At 46.3% G+C, this 13,227-nt stretch overlaps 1 long non-coding RNA gene across 1 annotated transcript; it reads right to left on the bottom strand.

Annotated features, from left to right (window-relative positions):
• Positions 1–5,501: 5,501 nt before the first annotated feature.
• Positions 5,502–10,215, bottom strand: LOC125283701 (uncharacterized). Its single transcript, XR_007191696.2, has 2 exons — positions 9,722–10,215; positions 5,502–9,615 (listed from the first exon to the last, which is right to left on the bottom strand). It is a non-coding gene; the product is annotated as an uncharacterized LOC125283701 (long non-coding RNA).
• Between the last annotated feature and the right edge of the window lie 3,012 nt (positions 10,216–13,227).

The raw sequence follows: 13,227 nt of genomic DNA, 5'->3' as shown, positions 1-13,227 counted from the left end.
CCACTGTGGGTGAGTTTGGTCTAAAGGAAGTGATGTCCTGTGCTGCGGGAAAGCGATCTGTGAGCCCTGCTGCTGCTCGGGGGCACATAACCCCAGGAGCCTGGAGCCTTCCGAAAGCAATGCTAGCCAGTCCTCGGCTCTCCCCAGGCAGAGTGCTCCTCAGCTTACCTCTCACCCCTGACCAGCTCAGTGGAGAAAAGACTAGCATTTCACAAATTGGATTTCATCATGTTCACTAATTAACAACAGCAAAACGTGATACGACTAAGTGCATAGTGCATGTGTAAAAACGAAATAAAACAATGTTACAAGTGAGAAATGTATAAGAAACAAAACACAGAGCTACCAAACGATCCAAGAGATTCACTTTCTAGCCCTGGGCCCAGTAACTTCTGAACATATCTCCCTCAAGAGAGCTCTTGTGAGGCACGGACTACAGCTATTTTATCAATCTGTCCATCAAGCATTGCGTATTGAACATGCCTGCAGGATGTAAGGCGTGATGAAATCGTTCCCTAAACTAAAAGGACCGGATGCATATCTTGCAACTGCACAAGATTCGCTCATTTTCTCAAAATAAAAATTCTAATTGAAAAAAAAACTACTGAATTTCAAGATTTTAAAGAGACTTGTGCCTTCGTAAATAGAGTAAACTCTCCTAGCAGAAATTCCCCAGGAAGACAATGGCTTGCCAATGTCTCCTATTTGGTATAAGGCTATGTCCTAGGTGGCTCAATAAACCAAAGAGAGAAGATCATCTCAGTTGTGTATCATTTACTGGGCAGGTCTTTTGGGGGAATAAACCTTTGATGTGGAGGAATTGGGAGGACTCCCCCACAGCACGCCAGTGCAACGTTATACTTCTTTTGTATCTGCGTGTGTATATATGTACACATGTATATATATACACCTGCCACACCCACACACATATATGCATATACATACATCCTTTGTCCAGCTCTTTACTAAAATTAATCCATAGAGTTCTCTTAGCTTGAAATTCCAGGATTCTGTGTTGCTTTAGTCAGTATCTAGCTGAACCCTGAGGAAACAGAACCCAGGACTGGACTATGCTTTTAGAAATGGGACGTTCTGGAGCATAGGGTGCTGCCTAAGGGAGCGAGCTCCAGTGGGGGGCCTGGGGCAGAGAAGGGACTATCAGACAGGCAGAGGAATCAGACGGAAGCTGCAGAGGGAGCAAAGTCAAACTCGGCCATGTTTTACCCAGAGCCAGCCTTATACCTGCAAAACCCGATTTAATGGCAAAGCGTCTAAAAATATGCTCATTGAAAACAGTCTACTGACCCTCTTCTCAGAAGAAATGATTGCAGGACACCAGGGGGTCAGTATTTGAGCTTTCATTTTAATGCCTAGAAAAATCTGCATTAACACAATTTTCTCCTACCCTGGAGTTAAACTTTTGACTTCTTTGTTGAATCTGGCAGAAAAGGGGCCAGAGGTTAATGGGCTTGGGAATCCAAAGCTCAGTGATACAAGAACTGTACATTCCATTATCACCTGAGCTCCTACACATTATCAGACTGAGTAAATACAGTCACATCCCAGGCATCGACAATCCGACTATGTAGCAAATGCATCAGTGGGAGCCAGGAAAGCAGAAGAGGGCCTCGTGATGGGGTGGAAATTACAGGCTTCAGAAAACAATGCCTGGGGTAGAGAGAGAAGGACAAACAGAAGGATGGACAGACAGAGCACTGTGCAGCCATTCCTATTAACCTGCAAAGCAGGCAGCCCACATTTTGTACAGTATATTGGAGGGAAGCAAAGTCTTCTAAAGAAATCAATTAATGAAACTTGCATGCTTCCAGCCTTTGCTTTGAACAAGTGCACTGAGCCATGATTAGTGATGCAAGCCTTGTGGGGGCGGGGGAAGAAGGGACTCAACACAGAAAGGAAGAGCCAGACACAGGGACGATGCAAAGAGGACAGGTGATCTGGATGGCTGGGACAGGGTCTCTGTCCTTGGCTGTGAGGCCAAAATGTTATCAGCTGACCTCTAATTACAAGGAAGAGGAAATCTGGGGCGCCTGGGTGGCACAGCAGTTAAGCGTCTGCCTTCAGCTCAGGGCGTGATCCCGGCGTTCTGGGATCGAGCCCCACATCAGGCTCCTCCGCTATGAGCCTGCTTCTTCCTCTCCCACTCCCCCTGCTTGTGTTCCCTCTCTCGCTGGCTGTCTCTGTCGAATAAATAAAATCTTTAAAAAAAAAAAAAAAAACAAGGAAGAGGAAATCAATATCAACACCTAGAACTGTTTACATTGCTGTCTACACGAGCTATCATATTGTGTCATTGAGGTCAAGCTTTCTCAACAAGTTCCAAGTGAGGAAACCTCTAGAATTCTGGCTTATTTCTGTGTGTGCTGCATGTGACATTTGCATTCGATATACTTTATTCTATTCAAGGGAAGCTCCTTAGGCCTGTGATTAAGACTATTTAAGGCTAAATTGGACAGTTACAGCAAACTTGGAGTTGTGGCTTTCTAACTCACAGAAATTAGAAATGTCAGAGGATCTATTTACCCAAACACAAATGCTAACATCAGCAAGAAGTGGCAGGTAGTAAGTATAGGAGGAAAGAAAAAAGGCAAACGCTCTAGTGCCGACCCAAGTACCAGAGAACACAGCCGACTTCAAACCTCATCACAGACCCCTGGGACACACATTTGAAATCTGGGGTGGGGGGAGCAAGCACAACTGGAATCTGTACATTTGATTTAAAATGTTGAAAAGTAAGCAAAGGGAGTTTTAAAATATTTTGTCCGAAGGGGTTAAAGAAAAATAGAAACTCGAGTATCTCCAGCAAGTTGTCAAGAGATGTAGACGGTTGAGGTCTGTACTGGGTTGAATAGTGTTTCCCCCCAAATCCTTGTCCACCCAGAATCTGGAAACATGACCTTATTCTGAAATAGCGTATTTGCTATTTGGTGAGTGGTAAATGAATCACGGTTGGCTTTGAACTAATCACTGAAGTTGGACGATGGGCACGGAGGCACGGCAGTGTGTATTTTTAATTTTTGGCAAAATATTTTTAGTGTAAAAAAAGGCAGCTAAACTCTTAGTGATTTCTATAAACCGTAAAATAATCACAATTAATTTCTCTTCTATTTTTACCTTTTGCTGCCTGTTGTCCCTGGGGCGGGGGGTGGAGGGAACGGGCCTCATTGAAAGAGATTACTTTATTACCCCTCATTCTACTCTGCCTGGGATGAATATGCTGGGGTAACACTGGTCACAGTTCTGTAGAGTGTGCTACCTAGAAGGAGTTTAACCTCCGCCAGGAGACGGTCAGGAATTGACTTGCTTTTTTCTATTTGTAACATGATTTGGCAGAGGTCCTGGACTTTAACACGGTTTAATGTTTAAGGGCACTCGACTCGGCCAATGCTAAGAAAACCGTTTGGCCAATGAGTAGTGGATCCCATCTTCTGCACAACCTTGCACTGCACTCCATTCAATGCAAGGGGCATGGCAGAAATGAATGCCTCCAAACTGTGTGTGAGAGGGAGGGGCTCCCTTCCTGTTTAGATACTCCGTGATTGACCGCGGTCTGGTCATTCATCTCTGAGTCAAGCACAAATCCCATGGGAACAAACAGGTAGGAACCTGGTGGAGCAAGCTGGTAGGAGAAGCCCAAGAAACACCCACTCTTTACTTCCCTGGAAGTTGATAGGGTAGTGCAGCTACTGAAGTTTTCCTTCCCACCCCCTTGGGAAGACAACAAAGTACGAAATCTGCTCGATATTTCTGGTCATCTCCGCCTCGAGTCCCATCTGCCTGTGAATGGAGATTCTCCTTGTACTCTGAGTTGTTCATGCGTTCATTTAACAGATATTTACAGAACACTAACTCTGTGTCACGCGCTCTTTCAGACCAGTCCAGGTACATCGGTGAAAAAATACACCAAGATGCCTGCCCTCATGGGTCTTCTAGGAATGCAGATAATCAACTATCCACAAAATCAAGAAGTAAATTATACAGTATTTTAGAAGGTAATAAATGCTCTAGAGAAAGAAATAGAGCAGGTTAAGTGATTGAGGGGCTAGTGGGGCTGTAGTTTTAAGCAAGAGGTGGGGCTCACTGAGAAAGCAACATTTAAGCAGAGTTGGGGTAGAAGAGGAGGTGGGATTTGAGCTAGTTGGAGAGACAGGGTTCCAGGCACAGAGAAGAGGAGAGACGAGCTCATTCCAATATTCTGCAGCAAGCAGCAGCACACGGCAGGTTCAAGGAATGTCAAGATAGCATGGGGAGCAGGGTGAACAGGGGCTTGAGTAGTACGAGAGGAGATCAGTAGTAAGCAATGTCTGATCTTAAGGAACCTTCCAGGTCATTGTGTGCACTTGACTTTTCCTCTGAGTGAAAGAGGAACCACTGGGGAGATGGAGCAAAACAGTGACAAGATCTGAGAGCTTTTCCAGGCTTGTTCTGGCTGTTGTGTTGATTCTAGACCATGGGGGTGTGAAGATAAGCAGCAGGTGTTGTGATGGTCCCAGTAGCTGGAGAGAGTAGTAGCAGTGGGATGGTGAGAAGGGATCAGATTCTGGGTAGAACTGAGGTGACCTGCCCGAGATCACACAGCTAGTAGGTGGCAGAGCCAGGTGAGAACCCATTTTTCACACATTACGATCGATCTCCTGCTTACTGCACGACAACTCCCCTCGGTTCTCTTGGTGTCCTATTGCCATCTACGAATGCAGGTTTTTGCGTGGGAGTGTAGGTTGTCTTGGAACTAGCAGTGCATTTTAGTATCTATCCTGCTGCCTACTTGGAAACGTTTTGGGGCAAGAAGGTGGTATGTCAGCTGTTTGCCCTTTGCCAGCTCCTTGTCTTGTGATTTCTAGAGGATTGTTAAAAACCTTTAGGGCATGCTCTGCTTTGCAAAGGAACACCTAGTAACAGGATACCAATATGCCAACTGGAAGCACCGTGGGGATTCCAGATGGCGAGATTCTGCCCTGCTGAAGATAAACTTCTGCTCCCGCCCCACGGCTGCTCAAGGAACAGGGAGATGAGCCACCACTGTAGTGACAACCATGATGCTTTTCTCTTACCCAGAACGTTTCCGAGGATTTGGTGACTCTGATCTGTTGCTTGGCAACATTCGCACTGAGTCAGTTCTCTTCCAATTTCCAAACCTATCTGGCCAGGGAGACTTCTCACAGCAGACACTCTGCCATGTTGCAGCTTTTAGACTGTAAAAGGCAGATCTGGATTTAGATCTCTGTTCCAGCAGGACCACTAGAACGTAAGTGCCACAAAGGCATGTTTGAGTCACTTATGTGTCTTCAGCATCTAGAACCATCCTTGACACATTAGAAGGGACTGGCAAATATTTACTGCATATATATGGGTAAACTATAGATTTTCTCTTTGGAAATTTTTATAGCCCAGTCCTTTGGATTTCTTTTTCCTGTTCTTTCTTCTTTCTTGTCCTTTCTCCTTCCCCTCGTCCTCCTCCTTCTTCTTCTCCTTTCTCATTTTTACACGTATACTTGAGAACTCCTCCCTCATCCTACCCCTGCCCACTTGTCATTTGCCTACTACCGTTCTAGTCATTCGTTAAAAAATTGGCCCCTCTCAATGACAACTGAAACCACAAGCCACAACCAGGTATGATCCCTGGAAGCTTCACAATAAAGTCTTGAAGCATTTAGGAGGAGACACCAAAACCCCAACAATTCCAACTGTGCCCTTTTCATTTCCATCTCCATATAAATTTGAGATTGACTAGAACGTATGGTCATGTGCATGAGTGATACCAGTGGTTTTTGTCAACACATGAGAATGAAGAGTCTTCTCAGGCACTGCAGGCACCACAGGCCACAGGCCGAGTGACTCTCTTTCCCTTTACAGCAATTCTGTCTCTCACCAAGTTGTGTTTCTATGTCCCATGCCCCAGTGAAAACTCTAGGCGGTGTTTTCTCACTCAGTTGAGCGATCTATATTGAACTGTACATACATTCTCTAAAAATGCTTAAGTTGAGTAGTAGGTTGTCAAAGTCTAGGACAGCATTCAGATCTCTGACCTCTCAGGGACTAAAGGTCCAAATATTTGCCTGAACAGCTTCACTAGTCATCCTCACATGAAAAAACCTCTCTCTCCAGCTTCTCCATGTCCGTCAGGGGTACTGCGCTGTCGTGGACACGCGAGGTCCAAACTAGGAAGCAGGGCAGTGGTGTTTCCTCCATGTTGTAACTCAGGAATACCAGAAAGCTGTCTTCCCTTTCCCTCGTCCTCTCCATACAGATTCCTCCTGTTCACTGACGCCTGAAATTTCATAATTTATTGTTTGGCTTCAATCCAGGAGACGGGAAAAGATGTAAATTTCTTTCCCAGCGCTGACTGTGTGCCAGGTACGATCTTATTTATTCTCCATATCAATCTTATGCCTCAGACCCTTTTATATACGAGGGAACTGAAGTGCAGAGACGCAGAGTGATTTTTTTCAGGGTCACAAAGCAGGTAAATAGAAGAGATTATTGCTGAACCCAAGCTGGGTTGACTCCAGATTCTGATTTACTTACTACCCTAGGCTAATATCTATGTGAGCCTAGCACTGTATTAAATATTTGTCTTATTAGATATATATTGTCAGAGTCAGTAAGTTTAGCAGGGTAGTACCTGACGAAGGGGCCCCACCCGTGCCTCCTTACAGAATAAACCAACCCCTCACCCAACCCCAGTGGTCCTCAATCAATGACTGATGGAAGTGGTGTACAAAGCCCAAAGCTCCCTTGCCCCTAGGGTGGGATAACCCTAACTGACTCCCAGAACTCCCCACTGGCATTAAGCTCCAGATGTCCACAAAGAAATGTGCTTTATAATACACCTTGTATTGGCTGCCATTCTGTTCCTTTCTCAGTTCCCAACTTACCCATAGATGTTTCCTGGGATCCTTTCCAAAATAAACTCCTTGCACTTGAATACTTTTCTCAGGGTTCTCGGGGTCTGCCCCTTTGGTACCAAACTAAGGTAATCAGTAACTGTCCTAAATATAGATTTTCAGGGGAAGAATCAGCAGACTCTGAGATCATCAAACATTGGAGGGAACAGAAGAACCCATCAGCTCTCATTTGCTCCCGAATAGTCTTAACTAAGTCAGTCATTTATTCCTTATCTCATTAGCTACAGCCAGGGAGATGAAGTCATGTATTTGTCTATGAACAAATATTATTCCAGATTTAGCAAAGAGGGATAAAGCAGTGGACAAAATGCCCTGCCCTTAAGGAGGTTATAGTCTAGTGGCTGCAAGAAGATTTTTAAAAAGAACCAACTAGGTCCCCTGGAATTAAATAATACATATCTCAAGTATCTTTCGATGTATAGCTTCCCTCTTCTCTTACCACTTACTTTGTTCTTTGAAATTTATTTGTCGGAGGAGCTTTTGTCCCCCCAAATTACCCATAGCCTGGATTTTGCTGCTTAGGTCCTTATAGTGCCACTTAATACTTCACTGTATTTTCTGAAAATTGGTAGTTACATCTAGAAGCATGATCAGAATCAGGTTCAAGTTTTGGGCAACATGATTTCATAGGATTGTGTTATTTCTGTCAGAAGGCATATAGTGTCAGGTTGTTTCTTTTTTTGTGATATCACAAGTTATCAATAGTCATTACCAAGAGTCATTATTAGCTGGAATACTCCCATAAAGAAAAATTATTCCATCAGCTATTTGGTTACCCTAAAGTACAATTCATTTAGGAATAGCAAAATACACGATCTTTTTTCTTTGTCGGTTTTGAAAATAAGACGGTTCTTTAACATCTTCCAACATGGCCTCAGAAGTTTATTTGCTTCTTTTGAATGCCTGTGAATTTATAGATCCATTGGGAACCTCTTCAGGTTGGCTCCAAGGTCACTCTGGCATGATGCTAGCAATATTTGGTTATTCCCTGGTTTCTGGTATGACAAAATGTTCTGAACCCATTTTTACATTTCTTGTCCTCAGACATGGAATCAGCAATTTCTGCCGGGATTGGCTGCCTTTTCATTCCATTCTTAGCAGGAAATATACATTAAAAAAATTCTGTCTGATCAGTAAATAAATCCTTGTTCAACTCCAACAAGTAATACTAGGTGTTGACCCATCGCTTTCCAGGACGTAAGTTCCTGAAGGCAGCCAGCTGGACTTACTGGGTGCTCTGGTGAGAACTTTCTCCCTCATGACTAAATCGATAAGGCAGCTGACCTCAGTTTTGGATTCTCTCTCTTCTCTGTCCAGTTCAGCCACCGAGAAACGAGTAACTGGTTTTTAACTTTGGTATCCATCCACATAACTGTTCTTAGTAATGTGCAAGGACAGCACAGGTGACCACCTCTGAGCATCTAAGACACCTCCTGGCCATTTATGGTGGTGTCCAACTCCCTCTGGAGCCCTGTACCAGGCACTGGAGAGCAAAGATGTGAAAAATAAGGAGCTCCCATCCAGTCAGGGGACAGAATGCATCCTCTAAAAAAGTCACAAGATGGACAGTATGTACAGGAAATGCTAGAGTATTCTGGAGGGCTATGGAAGGACCCTGATGGCTATGGAGGAAGTAGCAACGCAGCTGAAGGGTTCCTGTGGCAGAGGTGATGCTCTGTCTACCATTTCCACTTCCTGGGCACCCAGGGAGATGGCATTTCCTTGCTTCCTCTGGCCACTGGAATATGTGTGTGAACATTCCAGGTCTGGCTTTTGAGAGGGGAAATAATGATGCCTCAAAAATGTATCTTTGTGTCTTTACCTTGTTGGTCTCCCTCCCTTCATGCTCTGCCCCCACGGAGCCCCTCTAGCCAAGCCTGTGCCTCTGGGCAGGATGCTTCTCAGGTGGGTGTCTGCAGTCATGGCTCACAAGCAGACATAGCTGTGCCTCAGAGTTGAGTAGAATGTTCCTTGTCTCAGACACCTAACAGTTGTTTCACCCAAGGGGAATTTCAGGGTAACATTTAGACATGTAGAACCTTTTACCTTCTCCCAAATCATACTGCCAAAGATCCACATACTACTCCTGTGAGTAGAACTTCTCAAATAGGAAGAGAGAATTCTGCGTGGGGATATAAACTGCTTAATCATATCCTCACCCTAGAATATTATGCAGCCCTCACACACCTTACCTCCAGGGTGACTGTCATGGGTCACTAAGGGGCAAGGTCATGCCCAAGATCCATCCACTGACTCTCTTCCCACTGGTGGCTGTGATACTTTCCTTTTTAAAATATTGATCATTCTCGTTAGGAAAAAAAAATACTGTTTAAAACACTTAAAACAAATTAATAAAATAAATTAAAATCACCTATAATCCAGTAGTCCAAAAATACAGTCTGGTGTGTATACTTCTGGTCATTTCGAAACCTCAAGGTAAGTGTGCGTAGTGTTCGTTTTGTCCTTCCGAACAAGATCGTATCACACATGCTGCTTGGTAACTTGCTCTCTTCCCCAACAATATCGAGCGACCGTCTTCCGATGCTATGAAATATTTCTCTAGGACCGGATCTATGCATGCGGAGTGCAGGTGGTTTCACCAGGAGGCGGGCCCTTCTCACAAAGAAGGGTTTGTCTGTCGAGGCTCCGGCCGCGCTGGGTGGGCGCCCAGGTCAGGGGGAGCTCCGCACCTCTGCCAAACCAAACAGACGGGAAGGATGAAGGAGGCCTGGGGGGCAGCGCTCCGCATCAGCGGCGCGACGCTCTCCCTCGTGGGAGCGGAAATCCCAAGCACCTACCGGACTCTGCCAGGAGGCCCTGCCCCCGGCTTGCTGCGCTCATCCCCTGGCCTCCCTTTCGGGTCCTCGTCGCTGGGCTCAGGAAAGCGGAGTTGCTCCACTTTGCTTCCATCGGGCTTGTGAGGCGGCCGGGGGTGAGGGGGCGTGCGGTGAGGGGCGGGAGTCGGCACCTGGGGCGGGGGTGGGGTGGGGGCAGTCTAAGCCTGACGCGTCCTTTCTCTTTCCGGCCTGGAAAGAAAAGGTTGACTTAATACCGCTTCACCTCCTAGGTGGGCTTTGCAAAATCTTTAGAAGGCATTTTGCGTTGTGCTTCGGAAACGCAGCGGCGTGGCGGGGAGGAGGGGGCTCTCCGGGAAATGCGGCCGTACCGCTTGCTGCCAGTCATTGCACGGTCTTTCGGACGGAGGCGGGCACCGGCGGCTGCAACGCGCGCCTCGCGGCGGCGGAGCAACATAATAGCCACACCTGGACTGCGCGGGGCGGGGGGCGTGCGCGTGCGTGGCGGGGGGCGTGCGCGTGCGTGGCGGGGGGCGTGCGCGGGCGGTGCGCGGCGGGGGCGCGTGCGCGGCGGGGGCGCGTGCGCGGCGGGGGCGCGTGCGCGGCGGGGGCGCGTGCGCGGCGGGGGCGCGTGCGCGGCGGGGGCGCGTGCGCGACGGGGGCGCGTGCGCGACGGGCGGCGGGAGCCACTGCACCCGCGGCCCTGGGACGTCCTCCACCTGCAGGGAGTGCGCAGCTCGGGTCTGCCAAGCGCACGGAAATCTGCGTTCCTCGCAACTGGGTTCAGATTTTAGAGCAGAAAGGCTCATTGTCCTGAAGTCACCCAGCCTGTCTGACCACTTTGGAAGTTTCTTTATGCTCCGTGGAACTTGGAGTCCGTCGTCCCATGGGTCACAGGATTATTAAAGCACGAGCTTTTACCCGGCGAACCTCTCTGGGAAGGGGCAACGCTGGTTTAATTTTCAGTGAGGCTGGGGAAGCAACGCTTGAAAAGAATGGTTCTGCTGACCCAGCGCGCTCAAACTTTAAGAACCGTAAACATTTCACTATTGGACAGAGGAAGGGGGATTATTCACCTGAAATTAAAATTTTGTAGCCAGAGTGTATCGACACCAAGACTGTCCTCTGACCAAACTATCTTCTGGCTCCTGTGAGCACTCTGGTCGACCAGGCCAGCCCTGGGCTTCTCTCGGACCTTGGAGAATCCTGTTTGAGCAAGAATGCTGTTCAGTTTAGGGGAAATCCTCCACCCTGGTGTCTGGTTCCCCCCGGGTTACCTTCAGCAATTCCGTAGAGTTGTTCTCCAAGGATCCCGCTCACCCTTACTTGTTGGCGATTTTCCATCCACTGACCCCCGCCCTGTGCCTTGCCTGTACATCCCCATTTGTCCTTGCTAGAGTCCAAACTCCTCGAGTCCGACCTCTCTCCCCTACAAAACCCCATTGCAGTAGCCCGGCCTTGAATAAAGCCCGCCTTACTATTTTTCTTTAACAAGTGTTAAATAACTTCACAGTTTCCGACGGTGTGTGTGTGCGTGTGTGGGTGTGTGTGGTGAAAGATCCATCATGTAATGATTACCTGTTTTTAAACAATTAGTATAAAATACATTTGTTAAACAATTTCACCTTTCCTCCGCGTCAGGCTCATGTGCTAATTTCCCAAGGTAATCATTTAGAACGTCTATAATGCTGATTTTAAGTGTGTGCTTGCAAAGGGTTCTCAGGAATGAATGTCTGATAGCAGTATCAGTTTGAAGCTCTCATTGATTTTATCCGTACAGCTGAAGATTCCTTGTAAACTTCTTCAAAGCAGCAGCTTTAAACAGGTGAACACAGGCACAAATGCCCCTCTGTTGAGACGGAGGGTGCCGGGTCTCCTTTAGAGAAGATAAAAGCTGCTCCTACAAAAATGTCATAAAGCCATCACACCAACCTGACGTTCCTGTCCTCCAGCTTTTCATTTACAAGATTCTTACACAGGAATAGGGGGAAAAGGAGAGGACAAACTAAAACAAAAACCGAAGCTCTTGAATAACATTAGAGATTAGTGAAGAGATGTAATATAATGGAGGCCCTCGTTAGGATGCTGATTAAACTATATATAAACTATCTTGGTCAATCAGGGAAGATTGAATACGTATTGTGTATTAGACAATCATAGGGAATTTTTGGTAATTTTTTAGATGTAATAACACATCGTGATTTTTTTTTAAAAAGTCCTTTTATTTCTGGGTGAAATTATTTAAGAGAATTAAAAGTACATAGCCAAGTAATGATAGGTATTGAAGTTGAGTACAAGCATGGAAGTGTCTTATAGTCTCTATTTTTGTGGGTGTTTGGAAATTTTCATGATAAAAAAGATGAAATAAACAATGGCAATCAGAAGTGAAGAAAATATTGTAAATGTTGCCTGAGCACATGGGGGTCATGATCACCTCTGATAAACAGGAGCTGTCACAGAGCTCCTGCCATCTTGTATTTAAATAATTCCATATTTCATCTTGTGGAGCTGCTTATTTCCTCCAGTTAAATTTAGCATTTGAGATTCAGTCCTTCGCTGAGACAACGGTTGATGATCACCCAAGATCAGTTTTCAAACAATACAGTTCTTCAATCTGATGAGCATTTTAAAGCTGAAAAGAAGACAAGCTTCATCCCCAAGTCCTCCCATTCCAACAGAAAAAGCCCTGCTCTCCAGGAGCAGTGGTGTGTTTCGTTCCCCTCCCCTCCGATTCTCTTATCACTGAATGTGAACCTCCCGGGTAGGAACAAAACGCTAGCTGACTCAACAACTGACAAGTCTCTGCTAAAAGCACTTGGCATGCCCTGGTGCTGGAAGGAGTGGGTGCCAGCCAGCATACCCTTCGTCACCTGCAAAGCTCTTCCCTGCTTTGTTTCACCAACTTCTATATGTCCTCCAAAACTCACTCTCGTAGCTGTTCAAGGATAATGGAAATGCATTTCCATACAAGAGAAGCACCATCACTTCAGTACAAATACAAAAACAACTCTAATGTTGCTTATGGAGGAGCCCTGGCCTCCCTGCAGCTTCCTCACCTCCGCCCTGTGCTCACCTCCACTGTGGTTCCTTTCTCCCTTGTATTTTTAGTATTTCTTTAATCACGTGCATTTTCAGACATATCCAAAAATAAAATGAAATGGGCCCCCCAGGCACCCCTTTACCCACCTTTAACAATTACCAACACTTTTCAAACCTTATTTCATCCATTTCTCTCTGACCTAGTTTGTTTTTCCTAAACCGCCCCCCTGCTGCCCCGGAACAGTTTAAAACAAACCCCAGACACCCCTCAGCTCACCAGTCTTACACCGACTTCTGCAGTTAGCACCTTGTAGTGTAATTTGTTTGCATGGCATTTTCCTGCATGGTCTGCAGGAATGGGGTGTCCTTTATGGTACAGCAACCAGCACGGAAACGGGCCCATGGTCGGTGGTCAGGAAACACTTGGGATTCAATGTGTGAGTAAGGGCAGCAGTTTTATGGCCATAGAC

Source organism: Ursus arctos, unplaced genomic scaffold (genome assembly GCF_023065955.2).
Source record: "Ursus arctos isolate Adak ecotype North America unplaced genomic scaffold, UrsArc2.0 scaffold_27, whole genome shotgun sequence".
Lineage (NCBI taxonomy): Eukaryota > Metazoa > Chordata > Mammalia > Carnivora > Ursidae > Ursus > Ursus arctos.
Note: the sequence above shows the minus strand (reverse complement) of the source record. Positions and strands in the feature narration are given on the sequence as shown.